Raw genomic sequence first — 20,911 nt, 5'->3', positions numbered from 1 at the left:
TCACTTTTGGTCGGGAAATTCGTACATCGAAAATACACTTTGAGCTTGTTTTTTTTTTCCTTTTGCTGTTGCTAGCTTTCATCGCACCGATACTTTCATTTGACATTTCTACATTTATATATATTGCCGCACATGGTTCATATATCGTGTCGAACGAAAGAAAGCTCTCTTTTGGGCAAAGTACTTAAAAAGTATTAAATGTGGTTTTGAATGCCATTCATGGTCTGACAGTATGGTTCGCCTTCGCATTCATATTGTGAGTGAGAGTGGACACAAACAAAAAGAACTATTCTCCTTTTTAGCATCGAATGTGTGGCATGTTGGAAATGGATCTTGACCATAATCTGTTCACTCTCGCTATTTCTTTTGAAACCAAACTTTTGGTTATGGACTTTAATCTTTTTCTTACAAGATTCGTACGAGTTTCTTATTATTTCATTGCGATGTGCGCACAGAGCAAATCTGCTCATGAACATAAATAATTGTATTGCATTGGAAGATACTTTAATCTGTTGAAAGCTTGCGAGAGCTAAGGAGAGAGAAAGAAACCGAATATCAAAGAGAAAATTCCACTTTCAACCAATGAAATTCTCGAGTATCATAATTTGTAAGTAAATAATTTCAACTATAAAAATCTGGAAAATGTTTGGGATTCCTGTATGGTGCATACAGCATATTGTTTGGCTGAAAAGGAGAGAATGGGAATTGTATCCATGGAATGTGAAGCATTTCACTCTGATTTTACGTCATTATTTAACGATTTTAGCGCCATATACATGCAATGATCTGGCTTAACGGAACGGCTTCGTGTTTTGATCAAAAAAGCAAGACTCAGCCAAAGAGTCAACAGAACAGTAGCATCGTAATCTCTATATCACATTTAGTAAGCTATTGGTGTCTTACATCAGAACCATTCCGACTTGATCTTATTCCAAGCTGATTATTTTCTTTGCAACATTCAAACGAGAGTGCGAGAATGGGTAAAAACTGTACAGGCGACCAAGTGCTTGGTAAAACTTTGTAACATTGCACACAAAATGCAGTAATCAAAGTGTCTTTTTCGCTCTCTATATGTATATACTTTCAAGCGATTACAATATTTCGCAAAAACATCTGGTCATGGTAGAAGTTTTACAGTTGCACACAAGAAGTGATGTGAGTTGTGGTTTATGAGTTTTTATTTGCTTTTTTCCGCTATTAGTGTGGGAGCACATGCTTGAGAGCGTGACAACAGACGGCGCGTACAATTCGACGCACATAGAAAAAGTAGAGTATTTATCGCACAGCGCTGACATTAGATTTGATTATGTATTGACTATGGTGGGAATTAGGATAGAGAGCAAAAGAAAAACCAAGAACACACCATCCGAATATATTCATCTCATTTTTTTTAATCTAAAATCAAGCATTTTACGCTTTTCATTTGATGCAGCTAAAAATAAAAATGCGTAAACTGAAATGAGAAAGAAAGAGTGAGAAAAAAACACCGTGGCACATCAAAAACAACGTGGCGACGTGCGTTTTGAACACACAACGAACAAAATATCACCAAAGCAAAGATACATCATCCCCAGCGATTGGATTTACAATTCAGCTGTTTATCGCAAATCGGTTTCTATTTCTGCTAGAAAATATATACCGAACAATGAACGCACAAAAACGGAAATGGAGGCAACCGCAGAGATTGGTACTTAAACTCAGAGTTTGATATACCTCGCAAAAGCGAAATCCAAACGAGGGACAAAACGAAGATGAACCACGAAAAAAAAACGTCGACTGAAGCTCTATCGTATTGTATTATATGGCTGTGATTTCGATGGTTTTAATGCTTTTTACAGTTTTAAGTTTGGGAGAGCGAGAGAGAGAGAGAAAAGAAAATTGACATAAAGCAAATATTTACTGATGATGATCATTGCGTTCTCAATCGTACGATAAATTGAACTTGAACGACACTTTTTTCCGATTCAAAGATGTAAGCAAGAAAATGCGTAGAAAAACTTTTCCAAATGATAAAAAATAGCATCTGGAGTTAACTGCGTCTTTTGTTCTTCGTTCCAATTCGATTTAACTTTGTATTCGATTTTTTTTCTTCCATCGTAAAATATTTATAGCGATTTGTGCGCACACGAAATAAATTGATGGCATCGAAAACAGAACCAAACGATAAGAAGCTGTTCAACATAATTACGAATCGTATCAAATATCATTTTATTGATTATCACCGTTATTTACAATGTTTAGATAGATCTTCTGATAGTAAAATACACAAATTGTTGTCAAGAGTACACATATAACAAAGATATTTATCGAACCATTTATATAAAAATTAACAAGAATGCGATAGCAACACCGCCACTGTGTGTGTGTGTTGGATGCAAGATGTGGGTATTCTATGGGCGAACATCGAATGTGAATGGAAAATGAGGACGATGTCGGACGAAACAATAACAAGAGTTCGACGGCTTTTTTGTTTGTACTTTTTCTCGTTGTTCATCGTCATCTCACTTGTTGGATCGGACGGATACGCTACAAGTTCAATATCCATATACTGTATATTCGGAGTGAATTATATTTTGCAATGTCATAACTTGGATACGCTGCTAGCGCATGGCGTCTCTTTCGTCCATTCCATCATTTCCACCGCTTTCCGTTCGCTTCATCTACATTGAGCTACGAACGAATCTTCAAAATACCTCGGGGATCTATTCATAACGCGCATCTTTTGTCTACATTTGCCCTCTAATGTAATGAAGACGTATTATTTCGATGAATTTCGATGTATTTAATTTGGTTGTCGAGTGTAAATGAAATCAATACAGAGGTCAATCTATAATTAGAAGCATGTTTAGACCTAAATCTTGTGAATTATTTATCTTGGTGGAACGTCAAGCTACTTTTGTATAGGTATTCAACTCTGGTGAAGCCGATTGTGGCAAACTCTTCTCCAGTTTTGATGCTTCTCTCTCTCTCTCTCTCTCTCTCTTGTTTTCATTGACGATTTACTCCCACTGCTGTTCGTACCATTCGTCTGCGATGCTAAATGCAAAGTTCAACCGAAAATCGATTCGTAATACATTTTCGTGATGAATTAAGTCGAAGTCATTCAAAAGGCCAAACACAATGCTTGTGCTCCGTTTTAGAACAGCAATGAGGATCATTTATATTTTCGCAAATTAATTCTCGGTGTTATCGTACAAGTTACTTGATTGGAAATAATATTTTTTCGGGAGTCTGATTTATTGCGCCGATATTGTTTTCGAGCGATATTGCGATTCAAAGCTAAGCGTGTCTTGATGCTTATGCGCATCAAGTGATTTATGTATGAATATATGGACAGGACGAGTACGACGCATCTGCTCCAACTTGGCAGCCGAACTATAGCAATATATGCCAGTATGGACTCCTAAACCGAATTAATTGACACTAAGCCGAAAGAAAGATTCGTAAAATGTGTCAATAAGTATCGGATAATAATCCTATTACGAATCTAACACAATGCCAAAGAGCAGAAGGATTTGCGATACAGAGAGAAAACAGTCGATTTGTGCCACGACCAGCGCCCGGTAATAAACTATTGCAGATTATTCAGCATTTACGCTTTGCAATAAATGAGCATTTTTATGGTAATGATACGTTCTAATTGTAATGATAATGGCTACTGTGTGCAGCTTATTATATTGGAACGAGGTGCGGGTTGAACATCGATTTTTCAAAGAAGAAACTTTCCATAATTGTTATTACTCGACCATGTATTGAATAATGAGAACGGTAATTATCATGAAGCGAAATGTTCTCCCATCATGAAATCCATCTAATAATGTGAATTTCCTAAGCTCTACAGTCGATTCGCCATTCTCTGCATTACCCAGTCGGTGATTATAGTTTTTATCTATGAAATTTAATCCACACAGTTCAAAGATTTTCGACGGCTTCTCATTCTCTCTCGCTTTCTGTGTGTACTTTCATTTCAAATTCTGCTCTTTCCAGTCAAGTAAACATGGAATCCTTTAAACACATTTTAAAAGCACACTGAAGCACCAAGCCTTTCTAAAGAATTCATTCGCTTTAATGTCATCCATATTTCAAATGCACCAATCTCTTTGGCGACTTTTCCATTTTAATTAATATTAAATTTGAAAAGAAACGCTGCATTTGAAGTTTACTCTACGCGAATTGAAATACAACCGTTGTTGCTGCTGCTGCAGCAGCAATAGCCCCATTCTAAATTTTCAATTGCAAGGGCATTTGAAATTGCCATTTTTTCCGTTGTTTCGCTCAATCTCATTTCAGTTATTTGGATTTTGCGAACAAATCTGACGAATTCACTGAGCAAATACGACAGAAACAATTTGCTTTAGCGGAGAATGGAAGAGATATTCCGTTTGTTTGGTAAATAAATTTTTAATTTGGTCCAACTTTGGAGAATAGAAATTAAAACGACGAGAGGGAGAGAACGAGATAAAAAAAACTGTTCACGATGTCATTTGCTCGGGATTCTCGATGGAAGCCGCTTTTAAAATTCTCATCATGGATTTTCAGCTGAGAGTTTAATTGAAAATTAAGCGAACGAAGATGAACTCAAAGATTTTGGCGTACAAGACAAATGGAAACTTTTACCAGCACTGAACGCACATTAAATGAACCAAATGAATCTGAATCTCATTGTAAAATGTGAATTGCAATGGAATGGAATGAAATGGCACACCCACACCATGAATGGCTATTACCAACTCGAATGCCATAACTCGGCGATCTGACGTCAAAAATTGAATTACTTTCTGGGGCAAACACATAAATACTGTCGTATCTGCGTTGATGTGCTGTTGACCGTTTGTTGGCGACGAGTGCATTGGCAGCAATCGTACTTCGGTTCAACCATCCTCCTTCTTCCTCCATACCTCTCTATCTCTCGCTGCGCGAAATGCAACTAATTAAAACTTTTCGAATTACGATAAATTAATACGATTTGCGTTCATTGGGTTTGAATTGGTTGGCTGGCTGGCTGGCTGGCTGCGTTGCCATGCGTTTCCACTTAAAATGAATTGTATTAATGTAGCTGAAACTTGCAAATAGCCACAACGAAAGGTGGCTGTATAAAGGATTTATGAAAAAATAAAACTAACGGAAAATATTAAATTAACTTTATTATTTATTATTTCGCCATATTCTGCGTGTTTTACGAGTTAGTTTTAGTAAGTTCTTCATTTTGGCTCGAGAGCGCACTGAGAAAGAGTTTCCTAACAGGAAAACTTTCAGAATGGCGATATTTTGTGTCGTTATTAGTTTTTTTTGTCTACTTCAAGCTTCTTTTCAAAGCGTGTCGATATTAAATTTTTTTTTTTGTTATTGTATCGTGTACCATCAAACATGTTGAATAGTATACTCCCGAGATGTTGTTATATGAGGCAAGATGTGCACAAGCTCCGAAATAAGTTTCCGTATTGGAAACGAAGAGATGAAAGTTGTTGAAGAAAAGTGAAATACAATTTCAATTATTTGTATAATAATGCACAAAATGTGAATTGTTCGAAGTGGAAAACACAAAATAAGAACAACTAGCGAACAAGAGGAGAAAAAGTTTGTGAATAAATAGCGAAACATCTGAACGATACAGTCGTTTATACACTAAAAAAAACTGGTATCGTATTTAAGTCTACTTACCGTCGTCGTCGTCGTTGAGTAAACCACGAAAGCCCTCGAAGAAAGGACAATGCGGCTCGCGAGATTTAAATTTAAACCACTTGAAACACATAAAAAACTTTAACTTTATTGTGACCCCGTTTGTGTCGGCATCGTCTATGGCAAAATATGGTTTCGGTCTCATTTTCTTCTGTCGCTTCCATTTTCGACGGAGTAAAACTTTGCTTGATAATAATGCACACACACACAAAAAATAGAAGAGGCACACGGAAAAAAAAACACTTGGATAATATGACAAAAAGCGGTTGAACGTGTTAATATCATCGAATAAATTCAATCTGTGTGCTATTGTGACAAGATAATGAGAACGTTTGTAACCGGCAAATGGTGCAAATGATCACAAATCAGAAATTTTTATAGAAAAATGGCATCGTTGGCGAATAAAACACGACGCAGATGCAATTATTTAAAGCTTCATCCATAATGTGAACGATGTCACGTCGTCGTTGTGTCGGTGCGTATACGTATTGAAATTACTCGCATTAACCTGATGGAAAAAAGTGTTGTTACATTAACAATATGGTTTTCGTATCCCAAATTGGGTGAACAGATCATTGATTGCGACTCATCATTATGGTATTTCTTTTTCGTTACCATCTTTGAAACACATCATGAAATCAATGCGCCTTTTATGTGGGTAAGGACTCGTTGTTCGTTACCAATAAAAACCTGCATGTGATGAAGAGGTCAAAATGTGACCCATTCAGGGTTTATCGTGTACAAATAATGACAGCGTTTCACTTATCAAGCGAATCGAAAAGGCTTGAGCGGAACATATACACACTACCTGTTGGATTTATTCAATATTTCGTATTTGTGCTGCTCGGTTTTTCGAAGCAAGCTCAGAAAAGCGGAAATATTATATGGACACTTTTAATTAAATGTATGCGCTGCCATCTAAAATACCCACCTCATCTCATTCAAAGAACAGTTCAAACATATTGAGCTCATGTTCTCTTCTCATCTAACAGAATCTCGCACACAGCCGACAAAGATATCCAAGTGGCACAATTCAAACCAAATATACTTTCAAAAAAACGCCATCATTAGCGAACAAAGCGTAAAGTAGATGAGACGATGGGACGTTGAGCGGGAGTCTATGTGATGGATAGAGAGGGAGAGGATGAGAGAGCGGGAGAAAATTGACGTTTGCAGTGCGTTTGCCCAGCAATAAAACAAATGCTTTAGCATTACATAAAAGCGGCCGCAAATAACGTAGCATCACATATAAAATGCTGATGTGGATGGTATATTTATACATAATACATACCAGAGTAAGCACCATCTAAATTATAACGAGAGATAGAGCGAGAGAGAGAGAGAGAGAAGAAAAAAACTGACTGCGAAAGACTGGAAGTATGTTTGGTTGGATCTCACGTAAACGGCCCATTCTCAGATATGAAATGGCCGATGTAAAATATACTTGAGCAATGAGCATTGTGTTTTGGTGCCGCTTTTATTGTTGTTGCTGAAGACTCTTGCCCGTTTTGATGTGTCGTAAAAATCATCTTGAAAAATATCCAAGGGAAAATCAATAAATCATGTGCAAAAAAGAAGGCCAAAAAGAGAAGAAGAAAAAAAGTTGTTGTTTGTTTTTTCCCTCCGACTCAAACGGTGTGTGTGTATGTCGTACGCACCAGTCATGAAATGAGGAGAAGAACAAGAAACGATTTGACATCGCAGCAGCCAGCGCACAGAGAAAAGCAAAAAAGCTTCTCGTTTTCATTTTCGTCGGTTGACGTGAACCCGGGTATATAACAAGTACACAAAACGAACATAGATTGTGCGTGATAAAGTAAAATCGAAAGGGAACTTCTCGCGCGCGTACCTTTGATTATAGTAACGATATACACATACACACTCACTCGCACGCATATAGTCGATCAAAATACCGACTTGAAATCCAATAATAAGAATAGCATGCAATTTATACCAACAAGAGAAAGAAAGAGAAAAACAACGGTTTATGCGAGGTTCATGGAGTGCAAATACTTATTTCCATCAGCTCCGCCACAGTTAAATAAAATGAAGATTCATTTTTCATTCCAATGACATAGAGATAATTGTGGGTACGTTTCATTTGAATCACATTCAAGCCGCCTGAGAAACAAATTGTGCGCAAACAAGTCGCCTTATTTTCACCATATTTTTTCTGTTTCGTTTTTTGTACATACGCAGACAGCGAAAGAGGATTCTTCGCATTAAACGAGAATTTGTGCCTATGCAAACGGTTCGTCTCTTGGCTTGGTTGAAAGAATGCGAAGTGAATCGTGCGTAGTTCCACGCCGAATTCCTATCGGCAGTAGTAGCGAAGAAAGAAAGCCCAATCGTTTATTGTGTCTACCTATCTAACGTTTCTTTTGTGTTTGTGGGTGCGTGTGTGTGCGTGCGCGCCAAGCACGCGTATCGACAGCTCGGAGATGTGTTGTTCGGCGGTTGTGTTTGTGCGTAAATCCGACAGTTTTGGGAATTGCACGGCAGTGGAAAGAGAAAAGAGTCCCATTGTGGGAGAGCGTTGCTCGTGCACGTTTGCATTTGTATGTGTTTATTTTGATTGGTAGCACACACACTCACCAAAATGGTTGAGAAGCGAAAAACCTTTCTAAATTTAGACAATGCAAAGGTGGTTTCTTGTTCTACGCTGGCTTCATCTACATCCTTTTCTCTCGGCTCACATTTTATCTCTCAATACAATGGTACTGAAACAGATCTTTATTGTTTGCGATGTGTAACTTTATTCTTTATATTTGACGTTGGCTTCTCTCTCACTCTTTCTCTCTCCGCTTCTCTTCACCACATTTTCGTCTTAGGGTATGTACGAACCGTACTCAAACTTGCTCCTCATCGTCATTTGAATAGAAAATATTCAGTCGACAAATTTGAGAAAAACATTGCATATGCGAAAAGGGAATCAAGCAGCTTTTTGTCTAAACCCATTTTCCGTTCTCTCTTTCTCACACTCACTCGAACTCACTCACACTCTGCCTCTGTGCAAACTTAATTTGAATAATCAGATACGCCAGTGAATTCTGCACATACACAAACAGCCCTCTAACAAGCACTGTTTAATAGAATCTTTTGCGAACGGAATTTGTCAATGTATTTGCTCTCGGTTTCAGCCGAAGAATTTCAATTTCAAAGGGAATAACGCATCACATCAAGCCATCATGCCACGACATTCATTTTCATCGTAGATGAACATTCTTGAATGCCAACAAAATTTCAAAGTTAAGGCAATTCATTCTTTCTCTTTTTCTCCTTTTGCCGCACAAATTCATTCCATATTTTTGCTACGCACAAATCCAGTACACCATATATCGATTTTTGATTTGCGCTCATTCGCTCGCAAGTGGTCCATATTGTTGATGGAAATTATTTTTATGTGATATTTCGGAAAATCTGGCAACATAGATTCCCATAACATAGAATTAAGGGAATACGGATACATTATTATGAAACGTGACTTTTGATGGCCCAAAACAGTCTAATTTAGATGGTTGTCGTTAGGCGATGCAAGCAAAATAGACGAAACGACAAAGAAAGAGACGTAGATACACTTAGGTGCGAAAGATCGCCATATTTACCTTATTATTTTGCTTCGTTGCGGCCATATTTCCTAAATTGTTTCCGGGCAGAATCCCTCATCCACAGCACCGTTCATTGAAAACATCAAAAGAGACGGAACGAAAGTACCGTTATAATATAATCCATGCACAAAAAATGGGTGATGGTGGAACGGGGACCGCCGTGCCAAACTTTATAGTGGTTGTCGTAGGAAATGTTGCGTAGTTAAATCACAAGAGAAAAAAAAAAATGAATGTGCGCGCTAGGCACTGGATAAAAATGGGCGAAAAAATATACAAAATGCGATGTACAATGTTGCCGTTGTGTTTTTGTTGCGACCAAAAAATTTCCATCACAAGGTCATTCCGTTCACTCATTCATTCATTAAAGCGGACAAAAAAATGCGAAATGCGAAATAGAAATTGTCAGCTTGTTATTTCCAGTGTTTATTTGCAATTTTGCCCTGTTTTGCATGCGGTTGTCAATTATTTTAAACTAGACCGAAGGGAAAATTTAATTAAAAATAATTATTGTCAGTTTATTTGAATTTCCGTATTTCCTGTTTTGCCTTGACGATCCGAATCGAGCTCAAGCAAAAATTGAAGCTGAAAAGTTTTGCCATTGAAGTTTTTGATTAATTTTCAACAAGCCATTGCAGCTTCAAAACGCATTTCGATCCTTTGAAGCACTTAGTTCAACGTGAACATATCAGAATCATCACTTGATAAAATACTCGTTGAAACAGAAGCATCATTAAAAGAAACAACTAATTACATTTGAAGAGTTTATAAACTTTCATACGCTTCAATATTATTTATGATGAGTTATGGCTGCACACCGAGTTGCTCCTTTGAAACAATTCATCATTTCACCCGGCAACAACAATACATGTGTAACTTACACTTGGCAATATCCGTGCACTTGGACAGATACTCTCGGTTTGTACGACGAACAGTTCATCATTTGCGACCGCAAAGCATTTTATTCTCGACACGAGTGAATAAAGCTCTCCACTGTTTTGACGACCCAAATTCAATTTCTGCGCCATAAACTTTGAAAATCAATTAAGCACAAGCTGAATGCATGGACATTCACAACCACTCTTCACTTGAATAGGGATGCTACAAAATTTATTTGAATCAATATTTTTAATCTTTTGCCTGCGAAAACCGTTTTCAATGCGATAACTCAACGTTTGAACAGAATGCCCGGATGGACTAATCCGGAATCGATACGAATTTATTACTTTGATTAGCGATAAATTGATCAATTTGTTTACTTTATTCTGAATTGAGTTTTTATTTTTGGAAAAAGGATATCTACAATGGAAACACTCGACCATATGGAAGTTTGTTTATTTCCATATTGTTTGAAGAGTAAATTTATAGGCAAAGTTATTGGAAGACCTAATGAAGATTGATTTGTTCCATATGAAACTTTTAAATTTTGAGATACAATGTAAAAAACGAATGCGGTTAGCCATATTTTTAGCGCCAATACTTTAGCTTGTGCCAATATTTCAATCAATTTGGCACAGATCATGATTTTTATTGTGAATTTGTATGACTTTTCACTTTTGAAGTCAAATCAGTGAAACACAGACAAAAAAGCACTTGCCAAATAAATTCAGACGGGGGTCGTTTTTTTTTATGTATACACAATCACAACGTCGTCTGTCAAAACAGTTTGAAAATAAATCAATTCCGCTGAACGATTGAAATGAAATTGTGACGCCGTAAAAAAACCATTCAATTACGCTTACTTCATTTCTCTTCGATTGACAGTTAAACATTTAATGACTTAGACGACTTACACTGTACATTCTAATTACAATGTCGATCACCAGAAGAAAAAAAACTGCCAAACTTGTCAATTATTTCTTATCAACTAAATAAATGACAGTTATAAACTCGGTACAATAATGATTATCGTCAATAAGTAGCAAATGGAAGGCGAAGATGAGCAATAAAAGTGGCGAAGATGCTTTTCTCCTCACTCACTCTCGTCTACTTTCTCAGATTTCTTTTTTTTTCTCACTTTGTAAGCATCAATTGTGAGTTGAATGACTTGGGAGAAAACCATGGTGGATGCGAGTACTTAGTTTTTCTGAGTTTGCATTTTTTTTCCTTCTTCTTCTTTTTCGTGGCATTTCCATCTAAAATGTGAAACATGTTCGAATCATTGCATGAGCGTTCGCGATTTGCTGGCGTTGCATTGAGCCAGAACCAGAGCCAGAGAGCAGAATAAGAGCCAGCGAACATGAACGGCAACAATCATTTTCAAATAATATGTTTCTACAACGACGAAAACAATTGGATTTAGCAGCATGGTCTCTCTTTGGTCTCCCGTCGTATCGACAATAGCAAACATGACAACGGTATATTTCCATCCCTTGCACCAAGACACACACACACACACTGGTTCGAACGAGAGACCAGAGCAGAGGAGAAGAGGCGAGAAAGTACTTTAAAGCTTATCGAATGAAGCTCGACTCTTTTGTCTTGTGCTCGTCTTTTATTTCATGTGCTAAAAATAGATACATTACGCCAATTGTTACGACCTACGTCACCCTACAAACGCTTGCCACGTAATGAAATACGGTCACACTGAAACCAGATCAAATAGAAGATGAGAAAAAATGGAAAATCGTGGAAAACGTCGTCGTATGAGCGCGATAAACGATAAACTGAAAGATAGAAAAAGAGAAAGGAAAATCCAATAACACAAGAAGGAAATTTTTTTAACTGAATTTCCGTGTTTTATTGCTCGACTTTGTATGTGTGTGTGTGTGTGTGTCTCAGAAGTGCCGTTTCCTATGCCTTGTTTGCCAAAGATTGTGACAGAAAATGTTTTGCTGTCTGTTATTGCATGATATTTTGATAATAAGAATAAATATAAAATTAAATTGACTGTAATATATAACAATTTGGGCGACACAGTCGCCTCTTTCCTCTCCTTTTACCATTTTTTCGAAAGTATCAAATCGTTTGAACTGAGAAGAAATGGCACGAGTGGAAATCGAGTATAAAAATAAAATTTGTTGACACTTTGATACATTTGAGTCATTGCACGTATACCATGTACGAATGGTTATTCTTCTAATTTTTTTTTTATTTCATACAAAATCGATCGTTGCTGGTAGCCGAGTATATATATATGTGTGTGTGTATTAAAAGTTATCCATTTTTCTTTCTTCTATTCCATTCCACTTGAAAACACCGTTTTCATTGAGTCTTTCGAAAACTAAGTGTTTGCGTGATTGATTCATGATCGAAACGAAATTGCCATTTTGCTTAGACGTGTAAGAAAACTCAAAATAATTGATTTGAGGGCTGTGACAAACTTGATTTGATAAATTTCCAATATTTCAAATAAATAAGAAGGAAAAAATTGAGCTGCCAACGAAATGAGTTTATCTTGTGGAGAAATAGAAGCAAACCAAAAAATGAAGATCGGATGTCGTTCAAGCAGAAGAGAAAAAAATTTGCTGAAAAAGTAAAATTGAAAAAAGCCAATGAAAAAAAAAGACTAACCATAGGCAATAAATAATGAGTACGTGAATGGAGTGCCTGACTTACTGCACCGCAAGAGGGAAAAACGAGTGAATGAGCGTTTTTTCTTTGTGTATGTGTTGTAGTAATGTCAGTGCCATCGAAGGCAATTGAGCAAACTAAGCCATTTCAAGGAAATCAAAATGACTGAAACAGAACACGAACACACTCCTTCTTAATACCATAACTGTAACAATATTGCTTACATGCAAATGCATTTGATTCAAGATATTGTGGGCGGAGGAAACATGCTGTTTTTGTCGCACTCGTTTTGGCTGCCGTTCAACTGTCTTTGATAAATTATTGATTCCATTATTAAGCCTGAAGGTGAAAATCAAAAAAAAAGCTATCACAGAACTTGTGCCGAGTTCGGAACAAATCAACATCGTAAATATTCGATTTATACATATGGAAACGAAAATTGCCTACTTAACATTCATAGATGAGAAATCACGTTTGGCCAAAAAGGAAAAGATATTGAATGAATACCCATCAACTCCTACTCCCCACGTTCACCTGTCTTCGCAGTTTGAGCTCGTCGTTTTGCTATAGACAAATTGAAGAATCATCCATATGGCATAATATGTTAAACATTTCGGCATAAGTTTCGAAATCAAAAAGTCCCTAATGTTACACATATTCGTCAGGTCGTTTTTGTTCGGAGGTGGATTTTGCATCAAATGGAAAAATAAATCCAGCCTTGCTGAACATCGAATCTTTCAAATTGAATTCGAAATGAAAATCAATTTTATCGCAACGCACCATTTGCAGCATTTTGCAAAGCCTAAGCCATCAAAACATTCAGAACATGCTACTTGTGAATTTGTCTATCGCCAAGGTATATTAGGTGCGATAGATGCTCTCTTACTCTTTCACCCAGCAGAAAAACACGATTTAACCATATCATATATAGCGGCCATATGTTTTAATGCAGGCACACAGACATATTTTATCGCTTTACCGAAGCCGCACCAACTCCCAAATTAGCCGAATGGTTTTCTTACAGTTCGACTGTATCCTTGGCATGGTTTTTCAACTCTGCAATTACAACGAAACCATTTCATTTATTATGTTAAAGCTTTCAGGCTACCGATTTTTCTCTTCTTCTTTTTTTGGTAGCTTTATATAAATTGTGGCGAATTTGATTTAATTTAAATTCAAAGCAGGGCGAGAATCTTTTATTTTTGCGCTTGTGCGCGACGCACCACACTCTCTCTTTCTCTTACATATATATATATATATATACGTGAGCATCCCACGTTTACACAGCGTGTATTCCATGAAGTTGCATTGGATTTTTGGTCGGTTACACGAAAATGCGTCGAATGGAAAGAGTTTGTGCCGGTTGAAAGGTCTTGTGGGATAAATTCAATATATGAATTTTTTATGCAATATTCATAATGAATGGCGTTGAAAATAAAACCAAAGGCGGACGAGAAATCATTACAACCACATCGATGTGGCCCCACAGCACCTATTAAAGAGTCAGTCGGTTCGGTTTGAGCGTAGTTTAGCGCTGGAAGCGTTGATCATGATTCAGATGATGATGGTGATGATGGTGTTTAGTGGCGGACGATGCCAATTTCACAGTTTGCGCTCAATGGAACGAAGTGAATGGCCAACCTTTGACATTTGAAGTGATTACTGCCATAAATTCATCATGGTTCGCATTGCCGTTAGCAGGAGCTTCAACACTTTCAACGGTACAGTTTGGCTGCTTTGCACGATGTGCGTGTGAAATGCAGTCGAATGGCTGAAAACGTGAGGAATGCGTATGTGTAAATAATTCACGAGCATGTAGCAGTTTCCCAACACAAAACTCGGAAACATGAAACGGTGCTTTTCGCATTTAGTTGACTGTATTTTTCAAAGTTTTACTCTGTTTGCGTTCAATTTATACACTTCGAATGGTGTGGATTTGAATGTATTTTGTTTTTTTCTTCTCTGGCTTCCAAAGTGAGCTTAGAGTTATTCATGTTTCCAGGTGAATGGCATAATACCATCTCATTACTCCATTCAATTGGTTATTTCGCAAACAAGGATATCCATATCCATTCAATTTTGCACTTGTTTTCGCGTTTACACTGCAAAAATTCAATTAGATTTGACCCAGAAAAAAAAGCGAAACATATACAGTAGCACAAAAGGAAGTTGGATACATGAACATGTTCCCTTTTGTGCTGATGCTTTTTTCACGGTTTGCATGTTTATTGCACACTTCAATCAGCCAAACGAACCGTTATCCGAGCGACAATTTCGAGAACCCAGCGGGAACATTTCACATCAACATTCGAATGCTGCGCTGCATAACAAATTCCATGGGCTTTGCTGTCCTATCAACCTGATACTTAAATTTTCCGGTGAAACGATTCCGTATAATTGGATATTTTGCATATCGATGACATTTCAAAAGCATTCCATCGAATGAGTGACATTTGTTCAGCAAATATTTCGTTGTATCGCATTCCCCGAATGCAGATGTGCAGTGTACACATTCCCGAGCACGAGTTTGAGCCACGTTGGCTGCATTCCGGTTGCATCTTTCGTATAAGTGAAGTAATCATGTCACATGAACCGTTAATATTATAGTGTCCGATAGCAAAGTGACTTTCGAAAATCCAAATTGACATTGATGCAATAAATCGCAAATTCAACATAAATAAACTGGAGCTTTTCAAGGGTTTTCAAACTTGATACACGTTTTTTTTTTTCGCCAACTGCACTCGATTCTGCGAGTCAAGCGAGAATGCGAATGAGAAACCGAGAGAACATCAGTGAAATGGAAGCGTAATCGCAACCAGAGTTTCAATCACATTCGAGTAAATCTCATTATTCTTTCAAAAGGTCTTTCGAATGGTCTGTTGCAGTGATTGATGTTGTTGTCGAAAGCAGATATTCGTCGAAATCATTAATCGTTGCTACATTTCACCGAAACTGGGCTAATCTCAAATGTTTCAATATGACAATGAAAAAACGTGAGAGAAAGAGCAAGAAAAAAAAAATATATATAATGAATAAACTCAATATGATATAGATGAGGGTCAGAACCATCGAACATTCATCATAATTTATAATCTTGAATGGAATCAATTCAAGAAATGAAAGATTCTTTCATTTTTTTCCGTTCGTTGTTCATGTTTTGAGATTTCGCTAAATCATAACCAAACAAAGACTGCTACGTAATCTAATGAATATGTTCTTTTTCCATTGGCAAACAAAAAACGACTTAATGCACCGGCGAAAAAAAAAACATTTCGTTGCTATAATCAACAGCAGATAAAAGCACTTCGTTTTCAATGGATCGGCCGCACTGCGTCAATTGAATAGCGCTTTGATCGGGTTTCGTTCATTCACTGAATGAAAACGGATTTTTTTTCTAGAATAAATTAATCTTTTTCAACAAAACCAACAGCATTCCACTCACTACCACAAAAATGAATTGACCTGTAAGACAGATTAACACCAAATCCATTATCCATTGAATGAAGTTTTCTCTCTCTCTCTCTCTCTCTCTGTGTGTGTGTGTGCTAGTTGGTTGAATGGTTGAAAATTCTTAAATCTCACTAAATTATACTAAGTTGTTAATTCAACCAAATTATAGTCCCACCAGCTTTAAAAAGCAAATTTCCGATATTTATTCATCTTGGCGAATGGCTATCGATACATTAAATTTAATATGATACGTAAGACATTAATTTCCTGTTTGAATTATTCATAAAGTTTTCGTTGTATGAACAAAATTGGTGTTTTGGGCTCAGTCACGAATTACAGTTCCATTTCCTCGTTTTAACTGATTAACTTTAAACTATCTTCATGCGTTGTTTAGCGCCAGTATTCCACAGCTATTCCACCATATTCATGGTTGCATGCAGATATGGATATCATTCTAAACTATCACATTACATTGATTTGCTGGAAATTCAGTTCTGATGGAATCGTGTTGCACTTATTATGATTTCCATCGTATTCAATTTCGAAAAGCGATTGTTGAGTATGGATTATGGCTCGATTCCTGTCAAAACAACAACTCGGCATTCTTGTGCGTGCATGAATTTTCGACTGCCATCTAATATCAATTCCGACCGGATGGAAACAGTGTTTGACACTTGAACAGCTTCTAAAGTTAACAATAACTTTGTGTATCAACTATCAAACGTTGGTCGTTCTCGCAACATGAATTCGCAATGTGAATGGCATTGAGGCAGGTGAATAGTAGTCGAGTACTTGTTCGTCGTCTGCACCATTTGTAGTGATTCCATGTTGTGAGTAGCTTTGAGGTGGTATCGCGTCGAACGATGGAGTTTGGATGTGGATTGTTTTGGGTGTTGTCGTTATTTGGATCATACTTTCGTTACATTTCTATGTCATTCATAGAAGTGTCAGACCGTCAAGAACGTGTTAGTCCTTATGTGCTACAATTACGTAAACTCAAAGAATTTCAACATTTTATACGAACGCTACAAGTTGAATGAGAATTCAATAATGCTTTGCTGTTTTGCTGGTATCCAACATCGGATGTTTAATCGATACGTGAATTATTTTATTTCGTCATCTATTTTCGTTCATTTTGCAGTACAGTATAGTATCAATATTTATTGCTTTAGCACAATCCAAAGCACATTGAAAATAGTGAGTCAAGTACAAAACCAAATCCTATCAATATTCATATAGCATAAGCTCCATTTGAGTTTTTTTTTTCTGGCTCTTGCTCGCTTCTTTTTGAAATCAATAAGATTAAGATATTAAATTTGGAACATTGTATCATTGTTGTGTTCGCGTGTGTACACAATGGCTTGTTTATTGGATGAATGCCACATCTTGATGTAATCGTATCTTTTTTTTACTACTTGAAAGCTTATTATTGAATGGATAACGAACAATAAAAAAAAAGAAAGCGAAAGAGAAAAAATTGCTGATATTCTCAAAAGGAGACGCTCTTTCGTTCGTTTCGACATTCTGCTTCCCAGTGCAACGCTTTTTCATCGACATGATGTTCCACGAAATTGGTTGACAAAACTGATTTTTCCTGTTGTTGCAAGATGTTTCCTGCCAACGAATTTACTATTATCGACAAGTTATTTACAATGCGACATCGAGGACTTTTTTTCTTGCCAAACAATTACAAGAACCTTTTTCCGGGTAGAAAATGCGAAGAAACATGATACAAAGTAGATTGAGAACAAGAAAATAGTTTTATGATTGAACAAAGTGCATCAAAGAATGTTGAAATTTATGGGATATTCCCTCTTAAGATGGATTAATGCAATACTTTTGGGAAGCTCTTCACAAACCAATAACAGTTGAAACGAGCCTTTTGGCATCAATCATATCAAATGTTAAATAACTTTTATTTTTGTGGTCATTTCCGAATGGTTCCTTTTTTGACTCAAATCATATTTGATGATGCCAGTATTCAATATTGTTTATGTCAAAAATTTTATGCTTGAAGTTAACAATTAAAAGTGTCTACTCGACTCGTGTTTACCCTGTACCGGCAACATATTCGAAGTGGTTGAAGTGTTTTCATTTACAGATGTTAAACGCGGAGCATACCACAGAAAAGCAATTCTCCCGTTTTTCGGTATATACACTGCGCGAAACCTGCCATAAATGAAGCACTTGTTCGCTCAGCTTGAACTTTACCAAATAAACAAGCCAATTGCGGATATCGTTTCATATTTTAATGACTTTATCAATCAATCAACCTTGGAAAAATGTTCTATAATGAAAGTCTGATAATGACAAGCGAATGCCATGCCAACAGTCAGCAACACCAGCAGCCAACAATCATATCGAGTACATGCAAATTGTACTTGTGAAGCAGCGAGTCGAAATCGAAGCGCCAGAGAGAAGAAAGAAATCGAGTGAACAGAACCACACAGAAATTGTTTCCACATTAGCCGAGAGAGAGAGAGAAAGCGACAGGGAGAGAGTGTGCGGATTTATATTTTGTGAAATGGTTCGGTTACAGCCATAAATGAATGCTATTCGTTAATTATTTATGTCTGTCAGTTGTCATCGGTTATGATTACAAATACGAGTACAAGCACCACGCGCCCACATTCGGGTGACTGCTGCCAGAGAACATGATTTATGCCGTTTTTTTCGCACTTAATTCTTTCCCATCGATCCAAACTAGATTCCTAATTCGCTTTCAAATCGTTTCGACGTTCGACCAACTGGAGTCTATGAACATTGATTAATGTTGCTATGGATGTTTCATTTCGGTATGAGAGTACGCACTACACACAGCGAACATCCATTTCATTGCCAAAATAAAGCATTGGTTTAAATAACAAATCCGTTGCTGGTTGATTCTGTTAGCCGGGTTGGTTATTTGTGTGTCGCGGCTCATCCTCAAACAAATTACGCAATATTTTTCATTTGTCAATGATGTGCTGTTATTCGATTGTGGTTACTGAATGTTATCAATACACATACAAATTTGAATATGTTTTTATTTTTCGTTCTATCACAACATTGTCGTGCGGACATTTGGTTTAAACGTTGTAAATGAACTCATGAATTTGAAAAATATGGTAGAAACGAAGCAGCGAATAGTGAATTATTATGCGCTCGGCAGGATATTAAATCATTCGAACAAGACAACGAGAGACGAGATAAAGTGTTTGACGTGAATAACAAGGGAGACCATATAATTTATGTATCATTACAAAAGAAACGGCATGAGTGCAAAAAGACAATTGCGACTTTGTCGTGGCGTGCTTTTACATTTCATTTTCGAAGTAAGAGTTATTTTTGTAGCTAAAAGAGTTTTGCCAGCCAGATCGAGATCCCAGAGCGAGAAAGCGAGAGCGAATGAAAACGAAATTCAATTGTTTTCGTCTCGTGTCTAGACACAATGACGGCCGGCCAAGGGAAATTCTTTTGTCGAACAATTTGTAATTAAAACTTAAAAAAAAAAACTCAAACTTTGTGATGTCGATTTAAAAATGCCCAAGGCACACACAAAACACATTTTCACAGTATTTCGTTTGCCGCGTGCATTTTGATGAGCATTTGAAAGCTGCAATTTGTTTTGATTACGGTAGATGTGCTTTTCGCCCAATTAAAATTAAGTGTAGTTTTGGTTTGTGTTTCTTTTTGCTGTGTGTCTGTGTAAGATCCTAAAAAACTGTTAACATTTCCATTAACATAGTTTGAATTGAATTTTTGATAATAATCTCACCACTAACCAATTGCTGTGTTTTGTGTTTTTCTCTTTTCTCCGCACAGATTCAGAATGGCGATACTTGGATTTGGGACAGCATTTGCACCGCATCAATAAAACATGAAAATCTAAAGTGTGTTTGTGTTTGTGTGATATTAACATCTAAAAACATCATTTTTAATTCTGCAGTATTTTTTGTGCACTAATCGAATTGCTATTGCGATGTTTTGAGCTGGTTCTGCAATTATACATTCAAATACAATTGATTCGAGCATTTTTTCCTTCGTGGCTGTTTTTACATTTTTTCTACAGATTATACAATACGATGCAACAGTGTTGTATGAATCGACTGAAACAATGTTGATATTGATCATTATAAAGGATATAGAAAATATTGAGCAATTGCTTTGAAGTTTGTTTTCCTATAAAGAATTTCATATCGTGTTCAGTTTAAAAGCACTTTTATGGCCATGTAATCGCTTCAATATTAAGGGCACCTTGCGATGGGCAAAGTAGGTGTGCAAAAAAAGAGATAAAGCAAATTATAAGCGAGCTCGTTCAACCGAAAAAAAAATAAACGTCCAATTTCATTTCGGTTATAAAAAAAATGGGAGCAATAACGACTTTATTTTGAGTGGAACCATTTCGTCACAACAGTTGATAATGACTTGTCTGGTTTTTCATTTGCCATTTAACTTTTTAACTACCTGACGATCTGAAAGATATTTGCTGAATTAAGTATCTCATCGCTTCCGAGTGGTCACACAATTGTCTCGTTTTAACCGAAACGTGCATTAGTTTGATGGTGACGATTTCGACGCAAATTCTTGCAATCTCTTAGTCCGGTTAATGTGTTCAGTGGAAGAGTAAACAAAGAGACAAAAGTGAGCGAACGTTGAAGCAGTGTGGTTTCTGTTGAAAAGGA

General features: G+C 36.8%; 1 long non-coding RNA gene across 1 annotated transcript in view; it reads left to right on the top strand.

Annotated features, from left to right (window-relative positions):
• LOC129568997 (uncharacterized) overlaps nucleotides 1-20,095 on the top strand; it is a 103,208-nt gene extending 83,113 nt beyond the window's left edge. Inside the window, exon 5 of the long non-coding RNA XR_008688005.1 lies at nucleotides 20,052-20,095. This is a non-coding gene — a long non-coding RNA (uncharacterized LOC129568997). The remainder of the gene's footprint in view (nucleotides 1-20,051) is intronic.
• The last annotated feature ends 816 nt before the right edge of the window (nucleotides 20,096-20,911 follow it).

The sequence above is a fragment of the Sitodiplosis mosellana genome, unplaced genomic scaffold (assembly GCF_009176505.1).
Source record: "Sitodiplosis mosellana isolate CC-2019 unplaced genomic scaffold, AAFC_SMos_1.0 Smas_scaffold_30, whole genome shotgun sequence".
NCBI lineage: Eukaryota > Metazoa > Arthropoda > Insecta > Diptera > Cecidomyiidae > Sitodiplosis > Sitodiplosis mosellana.
The sequence above is the reverse complement of the archived record's forward strand: the minus strand, read 5'-3'. Positions and strand labels throughout refer to the sequence as shown.